General features: G+C 34.7%; 2 pseudogenes; one reads left to right on the top strand and one right to left on the bottom strand.

The window, feature by feature from the left end:
• On the top strand, nt 1-949 carry LOC148697852 (uncharacterized; annotated as a pseudogene).
• A 9,596-nt stretch (nt 950-10,545) lies between these two features.
• Nucleotides 10,546-11,213, bottom strand: LOC148697851 (heavy metal-associated isoprenylated plant protein 47-like; annotated as a pseudogene).
• Nucleotides 11,214-16,338: the final 5,125 nt, after the last annotated feature.

Genomic DNA, 16,338 nt, shown 5'->3' with positions numbered 1-16,338 from the left:
ATGCCCCAACAAAGTATTCTAATTGTTGAATTATTTGATGTTTGGGGTGTTGATTTCATGGGACCATTTCCATCGTCTAATGGGAACCAATATATTTTAGTCGTTGTAAAATATGTTTCTAAGTGGGTTTGAGGCCATTACAGCACTAACTAATCAAGGATCAGTGGTCCTGAAGTTCCTCCAAGGGGTTATATTTCCACGTTTTGGAATCCCGCGCGTTATTCTAAGTGATGGGGGGAAACATTTTATTAATAAATCATTTGCTAAATTACTGGCAAAGTATGGGATTAATCATCATGTGGCTACACCTTATCACCCACAGACATCAAGTCAAGTTGAGGTTTCAAACAGAGAATTAAAATAAATTTTGGAGAAAACAGTTAGTTCTACACGTAAAGACTGGAGTTTCAAATTAAATGATGCTTTATGGGCTTACAGGACAACTTATGAGACTTCTATTGGGATGTCACTATTTCGACTCTTTTATGGGAAAACATGTCATTTACCTATGGAGCTGGAGCATAAGGCTTACTGGGCAATTAAAGAATTAAATTTTTCATACGATTCAGCTGGGGAACAACGAAAATTGCAGCTCAATGAGCTGGAGGAAATTCGTCAGGGTGCCTATGACAGTTCGCGCATCTACAAGGAAAGAACCAAGGCGTTTCATGACAGTCAAATATTACGGAAAGAATTTCAACCAGGGCAAAAAGTTCTGTTATTTAGTTCAAGGCTAAAGTTGTTTCCAGGGAAGCTGAAATCTCATTGGACTGGACAGTATCTGGTTTCTAAAGTTTTTTCTCATAGGGCAGTTGAAATAACTAAGGAGGCTCAAGGTAACACATTCAAGGTGAATGGTCACAGGTTGAAACCATATGTGGAGTCACCCTTTGATACTGCAGATGAGTCTTTGACTCTGAAGGAACCAGTGATCTAGCCACCAGACTTTTGCGACGTCTAGCTACAGACTTAAAATGAAGCGTTTATTGGGAGGCAACCCAATTTTTCTAAACTTTTTCCTTACTTTACTTTTCGTTTTTTTCTATTTTTTTTTTTTATTAGTTAAATTTCTAGATACATTTACATACCTAAGTTCATTTAATAAAAAAAATAAAAAATAAAAAAAATCCAAAAATATGCTTTCTTTATTTACCCAGTTAGTTTCATTTTTTTAACGCATATTGGTTAATTGCAGGTTGCAGCGCATGGAAAATAAAGAGCATCCTATACTGGAATCATGCACCCAGCAGCAATTCTACAATAACATCACCACATCTACACTATGCTGGAAATTTAAAGCAGTCAGCATGAAGTCATTCACAGAGGCAAGTTTAGGGGTGATTGTTGCAGATCCAGCGCAGAAACATAATTTTGAGCAGTTACTTTTCTGCAGCTCAGTTTTGCGATGCATGGATGAGAGAAGCACAGTTAAATCACATATCCATACACCACAGAACTGAGTACAGCTATTATTACCAGATCTACAACTAAACTTGCAGGGATTCGAATTTTACCTCCCAGATGCACAGATTTGGGTCCTGAGGGCATTTCCTGTTTTGTCCAGTGAGCTTATGTGTTTACCTCCCTTTTCCCCCGGCTCTATCATGGATTCGCATATCCCTACACACGGCACACTAATATGAGTACATGCAGGACATAAAACGAACATCTATACAGATCAGGACCCAACCAAAGTCTAGAATTAATCTTACTTTTATATGGACATTGGATATAAGATGTCCGAGCTGTCCATGTCTTTTACCTCTGTGCAGGGGCCAAACTGGAGTCCTATACAGATCAAAACAAAAATAACCAGATTCATGAGTTAGAAACCATAACTATTTTTCAGCAACTCTATTACTCATGTATTGGAGTCGAATAGTATATCATTATTCAAGTCTGGGATGGGTTCTTCATTATGTCCTCTAAAAGGTTCCCGTTCACATGGTCTACCTGTATGTTCTCAGGTCTGCTCCAGGGCTTACTTTATTCTTTTCTAGGAGCCAATGTGTTTTAGTCCGCAGTTGTTACCAATTTAGAGATCTAAGTTCTTCTAGCGCATGTATGTTTTCAGTTCTTACAAAGTCATTTTGGGAGTGTATACACGGTAAATATGGCATCATAAATGAAATGAAGTTGAATCCGTAAATGTTGAGCTGAGCGAAATCAGATGAACGAGATCTTTACCTTCCTCATTTGAATCGGCCGAGGCCTTTGCTGCCTATTTTTGACTTCTGGGACCACTGGAACGGCAGCGGAAAGGTTGTTTTCTCTCGGTTCAACCCTGGATTTGAGTATTATTTTTTCAGTCATAGTAGTGTTTTTATTGTTAAAATACCAGATCATAGTTGATCAATCAAAAGGGTTACGATTTTTACCTAAAAATTTGTAGATCCGTGAGTTTGGGGACTATTCGAGTAGGTATTTTCAGTCCCTTTGTGAATCTCGGGTACCTAATATAGAAAAACATCAGTGTCAGCTTCTTTAGAGATTCATCACAAAAAAATAGCTCTTAGAGCATTTTCGCCAGTTGAGAGATATGTATATTGAACCAAGTGGAAGATGATTACCGTTGCATGTGCGAAATGGTCTCGATCTGCATGAATGGAACTCGAATCCGTGATGGTTTGAACTTGGGCGACACACTATTTGGTTGAGAAGAGCTGGCGACTCAGGGTGTTATTCTTGTGTTGTTTGTCTCGGATTTGCAACAATTAGGGGTCCTCACACAGATGAAAACACATGCATGTGTTAGTTTACCACATAAATCTGAAAAAAAATAAAAATAAAAAAAATACAGACACACATGGATGAGGGATTTACTTTCATGCATCTCAGTTTTCATTCTTACTCCACCATGGATGGGTACTCGCGGAGGAGTGTTTGTTGCTGGGTTATGGAAGGCTACGGATGCAGCACTTAGAAAGATGAGGGGCTGATTTTCTAAAGAGACAGAAGGCTCTTGCGTTTTTGTGAGGAAATGAAAGAAAAATGGGAGAGCTATTTCTGATATGGTGGTGTGCTTGGGTTGAGAGAGAGACTTAGGATTTCTCACAAAATAATCTAAAATGAAAATGGGTGGATGAGAGGCCTGTGTTAGAGCAACTCCAGCGTTGGAGTCCTCCCTCTGGCAATGCACTATTCAATCCACCTAATGAACAGTAACTGCCCTTAATGAACAGTAAATAGCCTTGGCAATAGAATTTGCATCTCCACCGTTACACTTCAATAACCCTGGCAATAGGCAATAAAATATTAGTATTTTTTTTATTTATAAAATAATACAAAATAATTTTAATTGTAATATCGGATAAGATTTTTAATCGTTCTCGTTGCGCCACGTGTCATTATCCGAAGTATTATTAAATAATACAAAATAATACAATTATTGGTGATGGATTTCTGATAAGATTATTAACCAATCACGTTGCGCCACATGTCATAATCTGTTCAAAATCTTTGAGGATAGATTTCCATCAGATTTTTAACGAATGACGGCATGCCACGTGTCATAATATGTTCACAATCTTTGAGGATAGATTTCCATCAGATTTGTAACGAATGACGGCATGCCACGTGGCATTATGCCCGACAAATTGACTTGATAGAACACCAGTGGGCATTGAAACAAGCTGAAGATAATTAAGTTCATTTAGTGTGTTTTTTTGAATTTGGTATGTTTATGTTATTTTATTTGGTGTGTTTTATTATTTGGTATGTTTATGTAATTTTTTTTATGTTTATGTTTATGTAATTCTTAGTATATGTAATTCTTAGTATGTTTATGTTTATGTTTATGTAATTTTTTTATGTTTATGTTTATGTAATTCTTAGTATATGTAATTTTTTTATGTTTATGTTTATGTAATTCTTAGTATATGTATTATAAGAAGAAAACAGAGTCACACTTCGTGTGGGTTTTAATCTATGTAAAAAAGAAGATAATTAGAACGATGGTCATGGACTTTTAATTATTTTATACAAGTAGAAAATCACTTTTTTTTTTTCAATAAAAGAAAATATTAGAGTGGGCTTAAACAATAATAAATCACAATTGGCATAAAGCAAGGAGGCAGAGGGTTTGTTAATAACTTACCAAGGAGGCAGAGGGTTTGTTAATAATTTTCATGTCGTGAGGAAAGCAAGGAGGCAGAGGGTAATTCTTAGTATAAATAACTTACCAAATTAATTTGAATAAATATTCAAGAAATTGGAAACAACATAAATAATACAAACAATAAATAATAAATTACAACCCAAAGTGATTGGAAAATTATGGACTCCGATTACAAAAAGTACTCTATTCATCATCACTTAACCAATTTGTGGTGCTAGGATGATCTTCTCTTGTGGTGCTAGAACCACCTTGGCTTGCTATCGTTTCTCTTGCACGCCTCCTTCGCACCACGTCCGCTTTCTCTGACTTCCAAAAAAATTTAGAATTTGGAGACTTCCCTTCTAAAGACATGTTCATAATCTCACGATCTTGTTGAGCTCGTCTTTCTTCTCTAACATGTTCCCTTTCTTGCCTAAGTAGCTCTCTTTCTCTCTCATTAGCATAAAATTCTCTCTCAACAGCTGCTGTTTTTGCTGCCTCTCTAGCCTTATCAGCCTCATCTTTCGCCATTTCCCTCGCCAAAGTCAATTCACCTTGGCGAGTAAGTTCTTCCATGAACTTTGCATAATCATTCTTGGAAGCACCCCCTTTTCTCTTTGAAGCCTTCTTACCTTCAGGCCTAATTGGATAACGGGTCGAACCCGACGCTTGTTCAAGGAGGGGCGTTTCGGGCACTTTTTCTGCATCATCTTCATGAACATGATCGGGTGTAGAGTGTAGATGGGTGCTGTTCATGTGCACTTCTGGACCGACTGGCACAACTCTAAATTTAGGACAATCTTTGACAATATTCCAACATTCCCACCGGTTGAATGATTTATTTTTGCTTTTGGTTTGGGCAGCGTACCAAGCTTGTGCTTAAAGTTCCTACACAATAAAAAAAAGTAACAAATAAATAATACAAATAAATAATTATAATGAAAATAAGTAACAAATAAATAATACAATTGGCTAAGTAAATAATACAAATAAATAATTATAATGAAAATAATATAAACAACATAATTATAATGTAAGTCGGTAACAAATAAATAATACAAACCATAAATAATAAATTATGTAGGTAACAAATAAATAATACAAACAATAAATAATAAATTTTGTATGTAACAAATAAATAATACAAACAATAAATAATAAATTATGACGGTAACAAATAAATAATACAAACAATAAATAATAAATTTTGTATGTAACAAATAAATAATACAAAATATAAATAATAAATTATATAGGTAACAAATAAATAATACAAACAAATAATTATAATGTAAATTTGGGTATCAAATAAATGATATATTGTTACCTGATCCGAGTAATTTTCCCCACTTCGAATATTACTACTAGCTTGTGCCAAGGCATCTCTCCACGTACTAAACGATTGGCTAAGTAATTTCCAACGATTGAACATCGATTCTTTGGTTCTTTTCCCACCAATTTTCTCAAGAAAATTGGTATGAATAAGACTCCACATTTCTCGCAACTGCATCTCATTACCCGTAAGCGAACTATGAGTAACTTCAACCCAGCTAGTACATAACGCAACATCTTCAATAAGCGACCAATTCGTACCTGCACCAGTGGTCATTTTGTTGAAAAAAATGGATTCAAACTTTGAGACAAAGAAAGGAATGTGATTGAAAGTAGTTGAGAAAATATGAAATTGTTGTGTAAGGTAGATGATAATGAGAAGGTATTTATAGAAAAGTAAAAACAATTTTTTTCAGATTTTTCAGATTTTTTTTTAATTTTTTTGAATTTTTTACAATTTTTTTAAATGTTTATTCAATTAATTAATCTCTGCCATTGGATATAAAAAAATTTGAATTCCAACACTCCAGATTGTGCCACGTGTCACAATGGTAACTTTTCTTAATTTTAAAACTGTTTTTTCTTTTTTTTATTTATTTATAAAGAATATTAATATCCAACGGTGGATATTAAATCTGATTCTTTTTTTTTTTTTTTTTACCGTTGAGATCTAACGGACCGTGGGAAGCCACGTGGCTTCCCAACGGTAACTGACAGACTCTTTTTTTTCTGATTTTTGTGTTGGCGACGCGCCCCCACGCGCAGGTGGGGTGCACGCGCCTGACACAAAAAAAATTAAATATTACACTGACGCCAGTCTGCCGTCAGCATGACGTCACGTCCACCTCGGGCTCTCGGACTGGCAATCCCCCACGGGCCCGGAGCTCGGGCCTCCACCATCCATCGGGCTGGCCCACGCTGGAGCTGATCGCCTGGCCCTTGGGCCCTTGTTCCGTCCACCTTCCCCTGAGCAAAAAACCACGCTGGGCTTGCTCTTATGGGAATCCAAAGAAGTTCATTGCACGAATGCGTGCCATCTGTCTAAATCACGTGCGTTATGATCCTTTCTAAGGAGGGTGGTTTTCAAATGGAGAGGTAGACAGCCGTTGGCTCTGACTGACAGAGATTAAAGGACTGATCGCGACTTTTCGTCCTCTGGGTTGAGACATGGGAACCTGCATGCGCCATTTTCCAATCATCATGCCAGTTGCATGCCATTAAAACCATCTCATGGGGAATCCAATATTCTTCTTGGACCTTTGCTTTGCGGGCTGGGTTCAATCCCCAATGGTAATCAATCGGCCTTGTGTATCATGGCCCAACGTTTGTCAAGCCCAGGTATGTCATTTCCCTTTTCTTTTCTTCTATTTTCTGTTTTCTGTTTTATTTTATTTTCTTTTATTGTTTCTCTTTCCTATTTTATTCTCTTAGGGTATTTTTTTTATCTTTGATATTCGTTTTACATTTTCTAGGATTTAGTAGTTTTGTTTCTGTTCTTATTTCTTCTATTTATTTTCCACACCTTGAGGATAAAGTGTGAAATAAGTTCGGGGGTGGGAAATAACATTTTAGGTTTTTAATTTTTGTGTCAAGTTAAAATTTTTCATTCTTTTTAAGTTAATATCCATAGATTATTTTAAACATTATAACAAATGGACATGGTGAAGGTTAATCCCACATTAGAGTCTTTTCTATTTATCGTTGCTTAGACACTAATTCAAGAATTATACTTTGACAATTTGCATATTCACATCAACATGGTTTGTGGGGAGTGAGATTGAAACACTTACTTTTAGTCTAAGTTTCATTTTTAATTTTTTTTCTAAATAAAGTAAAGTTAGTTTGTGTTATAAAGTAATAATTGTCTCACCCGAGACTTTGCCTAGTAACCGGTCCAGTCTTGCCTAATCAGCAGTGATTCTCGCGTCAAACAGTAGAGTTTTGGCATGGGGCAGGGTGGTTAGTTGGTTTCGTAGCCTTTTCAGCTCGGGTTAATAAGTCCTTAGGGGTGTTCTACACCTAGTGCCCTAAAGCCCTAGTGGTTTGGAAGTCATTGACCTAAAGCTCGCTACATGGGTTGGATCGAAAGTTTAAGTGAACCGACATTGCACGACCACTACTGTTACTAAAAAAAAAAATAAATAAAAAATATAAAAAATTATATGAAAGGAAAAAAAAAAGATCAAGAAGAAAAAGAAAAATAGTTATATTTAAAGTTAGTATGTGTGAAATAAAGAAGGACAAGAGGTAAGGGTTTTAGTAGAGTCTCCTTAGATATGTTGATTCACTTTACACCAAAGGAAGTTCGTGAATTCTTTTCTAATTGACTCTAAATAGCTTAGACTCTATAGTGGGATTGGTTGGAACTTTTGAAAAGATGTTCTGATTTTTATCGTGTTCTATGGATTGCAACTTTGAAGGTGAAAATTTTTGTCAGTTAGTTTTAGTTAAGTTCTAGTTTGTTAGTGTTTATTGTTGTTTTCTAGTTTTGTTTTGCTTGAGGACAACAAAAAGCTAAGTTTGGGGGTATTTTGATGAGTATATTTTATATTATATATTTTATCCTATTCTTAGTATATTTTGGTTAATAATTTGAAAGAATTTTGATACTTTGAATTGTATTTCTAATATAGGACTTCCGACTTCTTCTGGAGCAAAATATGATCAAATGCACGAATTTTGGAGTAATTCCAATTGGAGGATGTTTGTGAGTCACTTAGCTTGATCTTATGAAAATATCAATTTTTTCTACCAAGCGACTATTTTCTGGCAATAAAATAAAGGAGCAATGTACAGTGCTGGAATAGTGACATTTTGGGCTTGAATTGTGTTTTTGGAGCCCTCGGATGGGTTCGTGGCCTTCTGGAGATGTGTTCAGAACGTCCTGATCCTTAAAACAAGCTATTATGGGCCGGATTTGGAGGAGATTTGAAGTGAAAACGTGGCTGGACAAGTACTTGGCAGATTCTCCTAATTTAATTAGGATTTTATTTCCTAAGATATTTTATTATTTTTTTAGTTTCCTAGTTGGAATAAGAGACCTGTGTTTTAGGGTATGTGGAGGGCTCAGAAAACAGAGGGCTTGGCTGTTCTTGATCTTGAAAAAGGGAGGCTTTCTTTTATGCAACTTTGGGGAGTTAGAGAGTAATTGGTAGGGTTCTTGGAGATTTTCTACTTTAAGGTGTTTTCATTCTTTTTATTTTTAATAATATTTTCTATGATTTCAATTATGAATATGCGTAACTAATTCCTTTTGCTAGGGTGAAGCCGTAAGCCTTAGCATGAATATGTGATTTTTATTTAATTGTTTATGATTGATTGCATGCATACTTTGAATTATTGATCACCATGATTAAAATTATCTAATTGTCTTAATGCCTGATCACCATTAGGATCTTTAGAAAAGTAATTTGATGCAATTTTGGTCGGAATGTTCCCTGAAATTGATGTTGGCTTCTTGTGATTGATAATTGTAATTTCACTTAAGATGAACACCACATCTTAAGGGTTGCATGGTTTTTCAAATGGTTTTCATAAAGCATAATGAGTCTCTCATGTTCAGATTTGATACGAACGTCCGGACGGGTTGCATGTTAGATATACGTTCTACGTTGGAGGGTCCAAGTAGAATATAAATCAGAAAAACCTAACCTTCAAAGTGGCATGTGTAGATCATAAGTAATTGGTAAAAATACATAGGATTGCTAGGTGATGGTGAAACCCTAGTGCTTTCTTAATTTGATTTTTTTCAAAACAGTTTTCTTTTCCCTTCATCTTTAATATTGCAGATTGGTTTATTTTTATTAATTAAATTCGTTTTAATTTAAGTAGATTATAAAACCAATCATCTCAATTTTCTGTTTTACAATAATTAATTGGAATTTGGTTTGTTTCGAATAATTTAATAATCCTTGTGGAGAACGATCTTGCGAGAACCGTTTATACTACAACAACCTTGTCTTTCTTGCAAGTAATATAGGAGTTTTTAACCCGTTTGCGTGTGTGGTAAAATCTCTATCAATTTATATGTGAGTATTTTAGTAATTTGGATTTTGTGCATAGTGTGCATGACTTATGCATGGTTAGTTTGTCCTATTTCAGTCTCAAGATTAAGAAAAAGGCCTATTTCTATCTATTTCCCCTTTTTTTTTATATTAGGCAACAATGGCATCCTTAACATCACAAACTACGTTTCTAAGGATCGTCGACCTCTCAAAGACCTCTCCTTGACTCTTAGATCTAACACTTGAGAACCCCTCTCGAACAAGAGATTTGTGTTGAGGAATTATTTCCTAGCCAACAGTGGCATTGCTTCGGCCATCTTAATTTTGCATTAAGTATTATAGTGAATCGGAGAGAACCTTCAAATAGTTATGGGCTTGCCCTTGTGGTTCCTATTACATGTATTTGTAGAATTGATGGGTAGGCTTAGTCGGAGAAGGATGATACTACAGAATATTTCTTGACCTATATATAGTAGATTTAAAATTACTAAATGAACAAATCCTCATGCAATGTATTTTTTTCCAGAGGATCCTCATGTTTTGTCGTTAATGTTTTACAAGGTTATCAATCATACCAACAAATAATGTTACCTGACTTATGTACATAGTATATTTCCTACAAGAAGCCATTTATTTTTCGTATACAACGTCTTTTACACTAAATGGTGGGAGATTCAGGCTAAATCTCACAATGAGTTAAGCTAATAAATTAGTACGAACAAACTATTTACAAGTGTAACCTAAGATCTCTCATTTACAAGTGAATTGAAGTGAAATACCACTAGATTATAGAATAAGTGTCAGGAGTACATATAGTTTTCTTGACATGTAGCAACTAGCTGAAGCAAAACACAACACTAGAAAAATATGAAAAGATCAATACGCATCAACGAAAATAAGGTAATAAAATGTTAAGGCATAGCTATGCAATGTAATCTTAACAAAAAAAGGAATTTCGTCTAGCACATTTGGATTCTTAGTTGCTTAAGTACCCAAGATTTGATCCCCATCATATTACCAATGTGAGATTAAGATATTGCAAGCTAAAGGTCAACCACCATGTCAAAATGATCACCTGATCTTGTTAAATTTTAAATATGTTACATTATCAAAACTGCGAAATTCATTTAAAATAAGATTATGACTTCCAAGCAAACAGCCCCCTCCCTGAAATGATGAAAGCTCCCCCTACAAAATGGTGCAAGTACTCCTTGGTGGTGGGTCACTGATGTAGAATTCCAACTGCTGAGGATGGTGAGATAAAAAAATTTCTCCTGGAAGTGGAGTAGTAACATATGCATGTTCAGTTTTCTTTTCTCATTCAGGTTCACTTTTCTTCTGAGGTTTCATTTCGGCTATTTCTTCTACACTCAGCAAGTCTGCATAGCCAAGCTTCTTCCTCAATGACTTGGCCAACCGCACTGCGTCAACTCCGTCTCCAGTAATCACCATTTGATCTCTATTAGCCCCCTTAAAAGCCACTGATATTACACCTGCAAGATTATATACAATTGAAAAACATTTTATCATACAATACTTAACAAATTCGATTAATTTAGCTTACAATATTTTCTTTCGTTTTGTACTTTGTTGATCAAATTAACATGAACGCCTATATTTTAAAGAGTAGGAAACACACCGTCTTCTGTAACAGCTATTTCCATGGCCTTGGACCGACATTTTTCACATCTAAACTGCGCCTCAATGGTTATGGTTTGCTGTAGTAGATCATGCAACCAACCAGACAAACATGTCGTAATCAAGTTATGAATATCAACCATATGAACTAAATTTGTAAACTTTCTAGGGTTATTAGACCAGAAAATCTTTCCAAAAGAAATGAAGAAAAGAGTTCATTATTTCCCGAGAAAATCAAATTATCTGTAGCTATAAAGTAAAAACAAAAAATGTATCTTTGATAGTAGTGTATTTACGTACCTTCATATTCTTCACTGGTATTAGTACTGAACAAAACCAAAATTTTGGGTTTTCCAAGAAGATCCAACCTTATGGATGGATGTTCTAATTGTGTAAGAATGTGAGTGAAGAGTAAACTGATGAGGTTTTTTTATTTTAACGTCCACCGTTCTAGAATGGTAGTGACAGCTACAGCTACACGTGATTTCATCTGATGAAAATCACCTTGACGAGCAAATTGCGATCCGCATTTGGTGGATTGAATGTACATTGGTGAACCTTCAGACTATGACACACGGTTTTGCTTACTCATTTTCTATAATTTAATAAGACGACTTCGAAAGTCAATTGTAACAAGTCAATTGGTAACTTAGCAATTTAAGTAATAAGTCAGCACAGCTATCGTAGAAAGAGTATTAGGTAAAATACTCGGAAAATGCATCACATGCTAGGAAATTAGTATGATCAATAGTGTTGCATGTGGTCTAATATTTTAGTGGATACGGTGTTGAGTTTTTACCTATGCATTTTGGGTTTAAATTTCTTTCCTCCTTAAATTATCGTAATAGTTTCGAACTCTAATCATCTTCCTTTAATCATAATAAATATTTTTGTTTTAAAAAACAGTATAATCAAACGTGTACAAGCCCAGCTATTTTTGCCGCTCAATGTGATACCTTGCGTCACAAATTCCGTTCACTAATAACATGGTTTACGATTATGCCCATTTAGTAATGGATTTTAATGATTCAAACCGTATATGTTTTAGCACATTATTAAAAAATCTTCATTACAAAATTTAGACAAATCAAAACCATTAAAACGTTTATTTGTAGTGAAGAGAATAGACAAATATAATTTTACAAAGAAACACTAAATTTGATCGAACAATTATATGTTTTTGCATTTGAGTGATTTTTTATATATATGATCTTTGAAGTAAGATATAAAAGTTAAACGGTAGGATCGTTGAATTACATTACAGAGTAAGCCCCACAAAAACATATATCAAAATGTGTGTCAAAAGCGTATGTCTCTGGATGCTATCCTATGTATACACTCATTAGACTAACGAGTATATATATAATTAACCATTTGAGTAACTACTAGTACACATACTAGGCTCGCTCCACAATATACTCTCATCATCTAACCCGTTCCTTTTAGGGTCTTTATTCCTAAATCATCCTCGCTGAAACTCACTCAAATAAAAATCATTCAACCTTTTAATTACTCGTGTGAATATTTCATGGTTTATTGTCAATACTGTATTAATCTATTTTGTAGGTATATAACTAAACGTCTTTCAGTTTCAGTGAAATTTTTCAAAAACGATATGTTAGTGATAACCTAGCTTTTGGGAAGTATTATGCAATGGGTCTGGACGAGCATTAAGTTACTACCTCATTTGAGCTTGAGTACCCAAATTTGTTGGCTATTATTAGAAATAGTCTACTTATGAAGATTTTAAAAAGTAATATATTGTCATTTAGTATTACGGTCTAATGGTATTCCTCTTCACTTGTAAGTGAAAGGTTTTAGATTCGATTCTCGCCGAAGGCGAAGTTGAACCATTTTATTGTGACAAGCCTATTGTAAGGGTCTACTCCCCACCCCCTTAGTGCATATATTATCGTTTGTTAAAAAAAAAAAAAATTTATATATATATATATATATCTTAAAACATAAGATAATACTAGAAATTAAATTCCTTCGACCCCTATATCATAACTATTTTATTCATTTAATATCTCTATGTTGTAGATTACTAATATTTATGTATCTACATCACATTTCTTTTTATTTATTTTTTTTTATAATCTATCTATATAACAAATAAATTGTTTTTGGCTACGTACCTGTATTATGGATTTTTTTGCTTGTAATCTACCTCTTTCAGAATTAGTTTTATTCATTTCTCTCTTAAATATATGTCTCTTAATTTTTTGGGTTTTTATCACCAATGGTCTCTGAAATTATCCTTACCATCAAGATGGTCCTTAAAATTGAAAATCAATCAATGTAGTCCTTGAAAATAGATGTTACAAATCAATGTGGTCATTCCATCATAATTCTGTTAAAAATTCCGTGAAGTGTTGATGTGGCACGTAAATTGGCCCTACAAGATTTACGAGTTTTTATCACAAATGGTCCCTAAAATTGACTCACACCATTAAGATGGTCTCTGAAATTGACCTATACTATCAAGATGGTCCCTAAAATTAAAAATCAATTAATGTAGTCCGAAAATAGGTGTCGCAAATTAATATAATCATTCCGCTACAATTCTGTAAAAAAAATCTGTTTTGTGCTAATGTGGGTTTTATAATTAATTAAAAAAAGTTGTCTAAATACCTTTTTGCACAATAGATTTTTTTTTCTTCTTATAGTAGGATCTACTCCGAAGAGAGATCTTTTTCATAAATTCTTAAAGGCACAAGGCTTAACAAAGGTCTAAGAAGGGGTTTGGAAATAGTTCAACCAACAATAAACGCACCTCGGTTATAATCTCATTATCTAAAGACAGACCTTGCCATTCTTTGAGTCACCAGACCACCAGGGAAGCGTCGAATAAGCTCTTCAAGATTAAGGTTGTGAGGATGTTGATCACGTAGATGTTAATGGTGATGTCTTAGAAGTCGTTGTCAATCAGCCAAGTTGTCACCAAAGGTGATTTCGATCCAAGTTCAATTTGGTGAAGGGTGTCGAGGAATGTGAACTGGGATCGAAGGTGATTGCAGGACTAGGTTTTTGGGTTCACAACTTTTTATTAACTATTAAATTATTAAACTTATTTGTAATTTTTTCATTTAATTAGACTTGTGTGATCTATTTATGTGTCACATCAGCACATAACAAAAATTTTGATAGAATTGTGACGGAAAAGGTACATTGATTTGGGACACTTATTTGTGGGATTATATTGATCGATTTTCAATTTCAGGGACCATTTTGATGTTGCGGGTCAATTTCAAGGATCATTTGTGATAAAAAAAAAGGACTTATGGGACTCATTTATGTGCCACATCAGCACTTAACGGAATTTTTAACTGAATTGTGACGAAATGACCACATTGATTTGCGACATCTATTTTGAGGGACTACATTGATTTTCAATTTCAGGGACCATCTTGATGGTGAAGGTAAATTTCAGAGACTATTTGTGATAAAAATCCTAATTTTTTTATAGTATGCATGATATAGGTATATTACAGGACTGAATCTTAAAAACAGCTTAGGTTTTTGGACTTGAATCTAGATGCCTATATAGATACGGTTAGAGTAACATTTTGAATGTGACACATACAAACGAACTAGACGTGATTGTTAAATACAGTAAAACCTTTCTATGGGAATAATCTCCAATTAATTATAAAATAATTAGACGTAACTTTGGTCAATTAGCCTATAGAAATAAGCTTCACATGTAATAAGTTATAATTTTTCCAGGTCTCGTCTTAAGAAACTTGTCTCGACATAGTAATACTTTAAGATGAAGTACACTATTTCTAGAGAGTTGTCTAGGAAATTATATATTTATTATAAATAGTATCAAGTCTTTGAACTTGTAGGGCCCGTTTGTTTGACCGGATTAGGAAGGATTGGACTAGACTAGACTGTAATCCCTTGTTTGGTCTGCACCAGGATTAGGTTTAATGACCTTAGGTCGGACTCGCTCGGATTATACACCTCCTTACGAGTTCTTAACGAGGATCCCCAATTTCGGGCGGACTCGTAAGCCCTTTTGATAGAGAGAAAACCGCGAGAGAGTCACTCGTCCAAGAACCCCCCAAGGTCGGTCGTCCTGCTCGTCCTCATCTCTGCGCTTTCCTCATTGTTGTCTTTGCCCTGCTCCCTCATCGTCGTCCCTATCATCTACCATTTTCAAACCCAGATCCCACAAAATTGGAAACAAAAGGCAAAAATTTCTGCAATATTTCCATTTTCAAAACTAGATCCAAATCCAAAATTCAGAACAAAAAAGCGAAAAAAAAAAAATACAAAATTGATGTGCGTTTGAAACGCTCAGCAGCTGTGCTCACACTCCACCTAGTCCAGACTCCCTGATCGTAGACCTTTGCTAATGATGCTGGAGAAGCAGACCCATGAAAACCCAAATGACCCAGACTCTGAATGGGTTCTAATTTGCCAATTGGTCCCCAAAAAAAATTAAGAAGAAAACAGGGAGATGAGCAGAGAGAAATAGGAAGAAAAAGATGGAGATGAAGAGAGAGAGAGAGAGAGGGGCGAAGAAGAAAGAGGAAGAAACAGAGGGAGAGGGACATAGCAAACTTGGAAAGAAATGGGGAGATTAGCGGAAAAGAATCAGGAATGGGGATGGGTGGTTTCTAGAATGAAAAAAAAGATAGTGGTAGTAATAAAATATTACTAAATGTGTATTAAATAATATAAAATATTAATAAAATATGAATTAAAAATATATTTGTTATTATCTAGCTTTTTAGTCCGACACTGCACCAAACGCCTCACTAAATTAGTCTAGCTTAATCTAATCTAAGCCAGTCAAGCTTAGTTCCTGAAGCTAGTCCAGTTCGAGATAGTCCGGTGCAACAACGCACCCGTAGGTAGTTAATAACTCATCAACGTAGACAACTTATTATATTGAGGCCAAAATATTTATAACTCAAGAACTTTGGTAATAAAGAGAGCACTACATACATACATGCACTCTTTTTCAATGGCTACGTCTTGGAAATTATCATGCTTCACTAAAAAAAAGCTTGACATTTGAAGGAGCTTTTGTATATAATTTCATCTCTCTCTCTCTAACCCTATGATCATTTTAACATAGACGCAACTATTGGAATTTTTTATACAAGCAGGAAAAATCAAACTTAGAATATGATCTTATACAAAGATAAATATTTTTAACTAATTGAACTACAGTTCTTACATAAATAGTGTTTTATGCGACTGGCAGTAGGTAAGAAAGATTCCTAATGCATTTTCATATATCACACAATCAAC

Source organism: Pyrus communis, chromosome 3, assembly GCF_041283825.1.
Source record: "Pyrus communis isolate YQ-2024b chromosome 3, ASM4128382v1, whole genome shotgun sequence".
In the NCBI taxonomy this organism is placed as follows: domain Eukaryota; kingdom Viridiplantae; phylum Streptophyta; class Magnoliopsida; order Rosales; family Rosaceae; genus Pyrus; species Pyrus communis.
The sequence above is the reverse complement of the archived record's forward strand: the minus strand, read 5'-3'. Positions and strand labels throughout refer to the sequence as shown.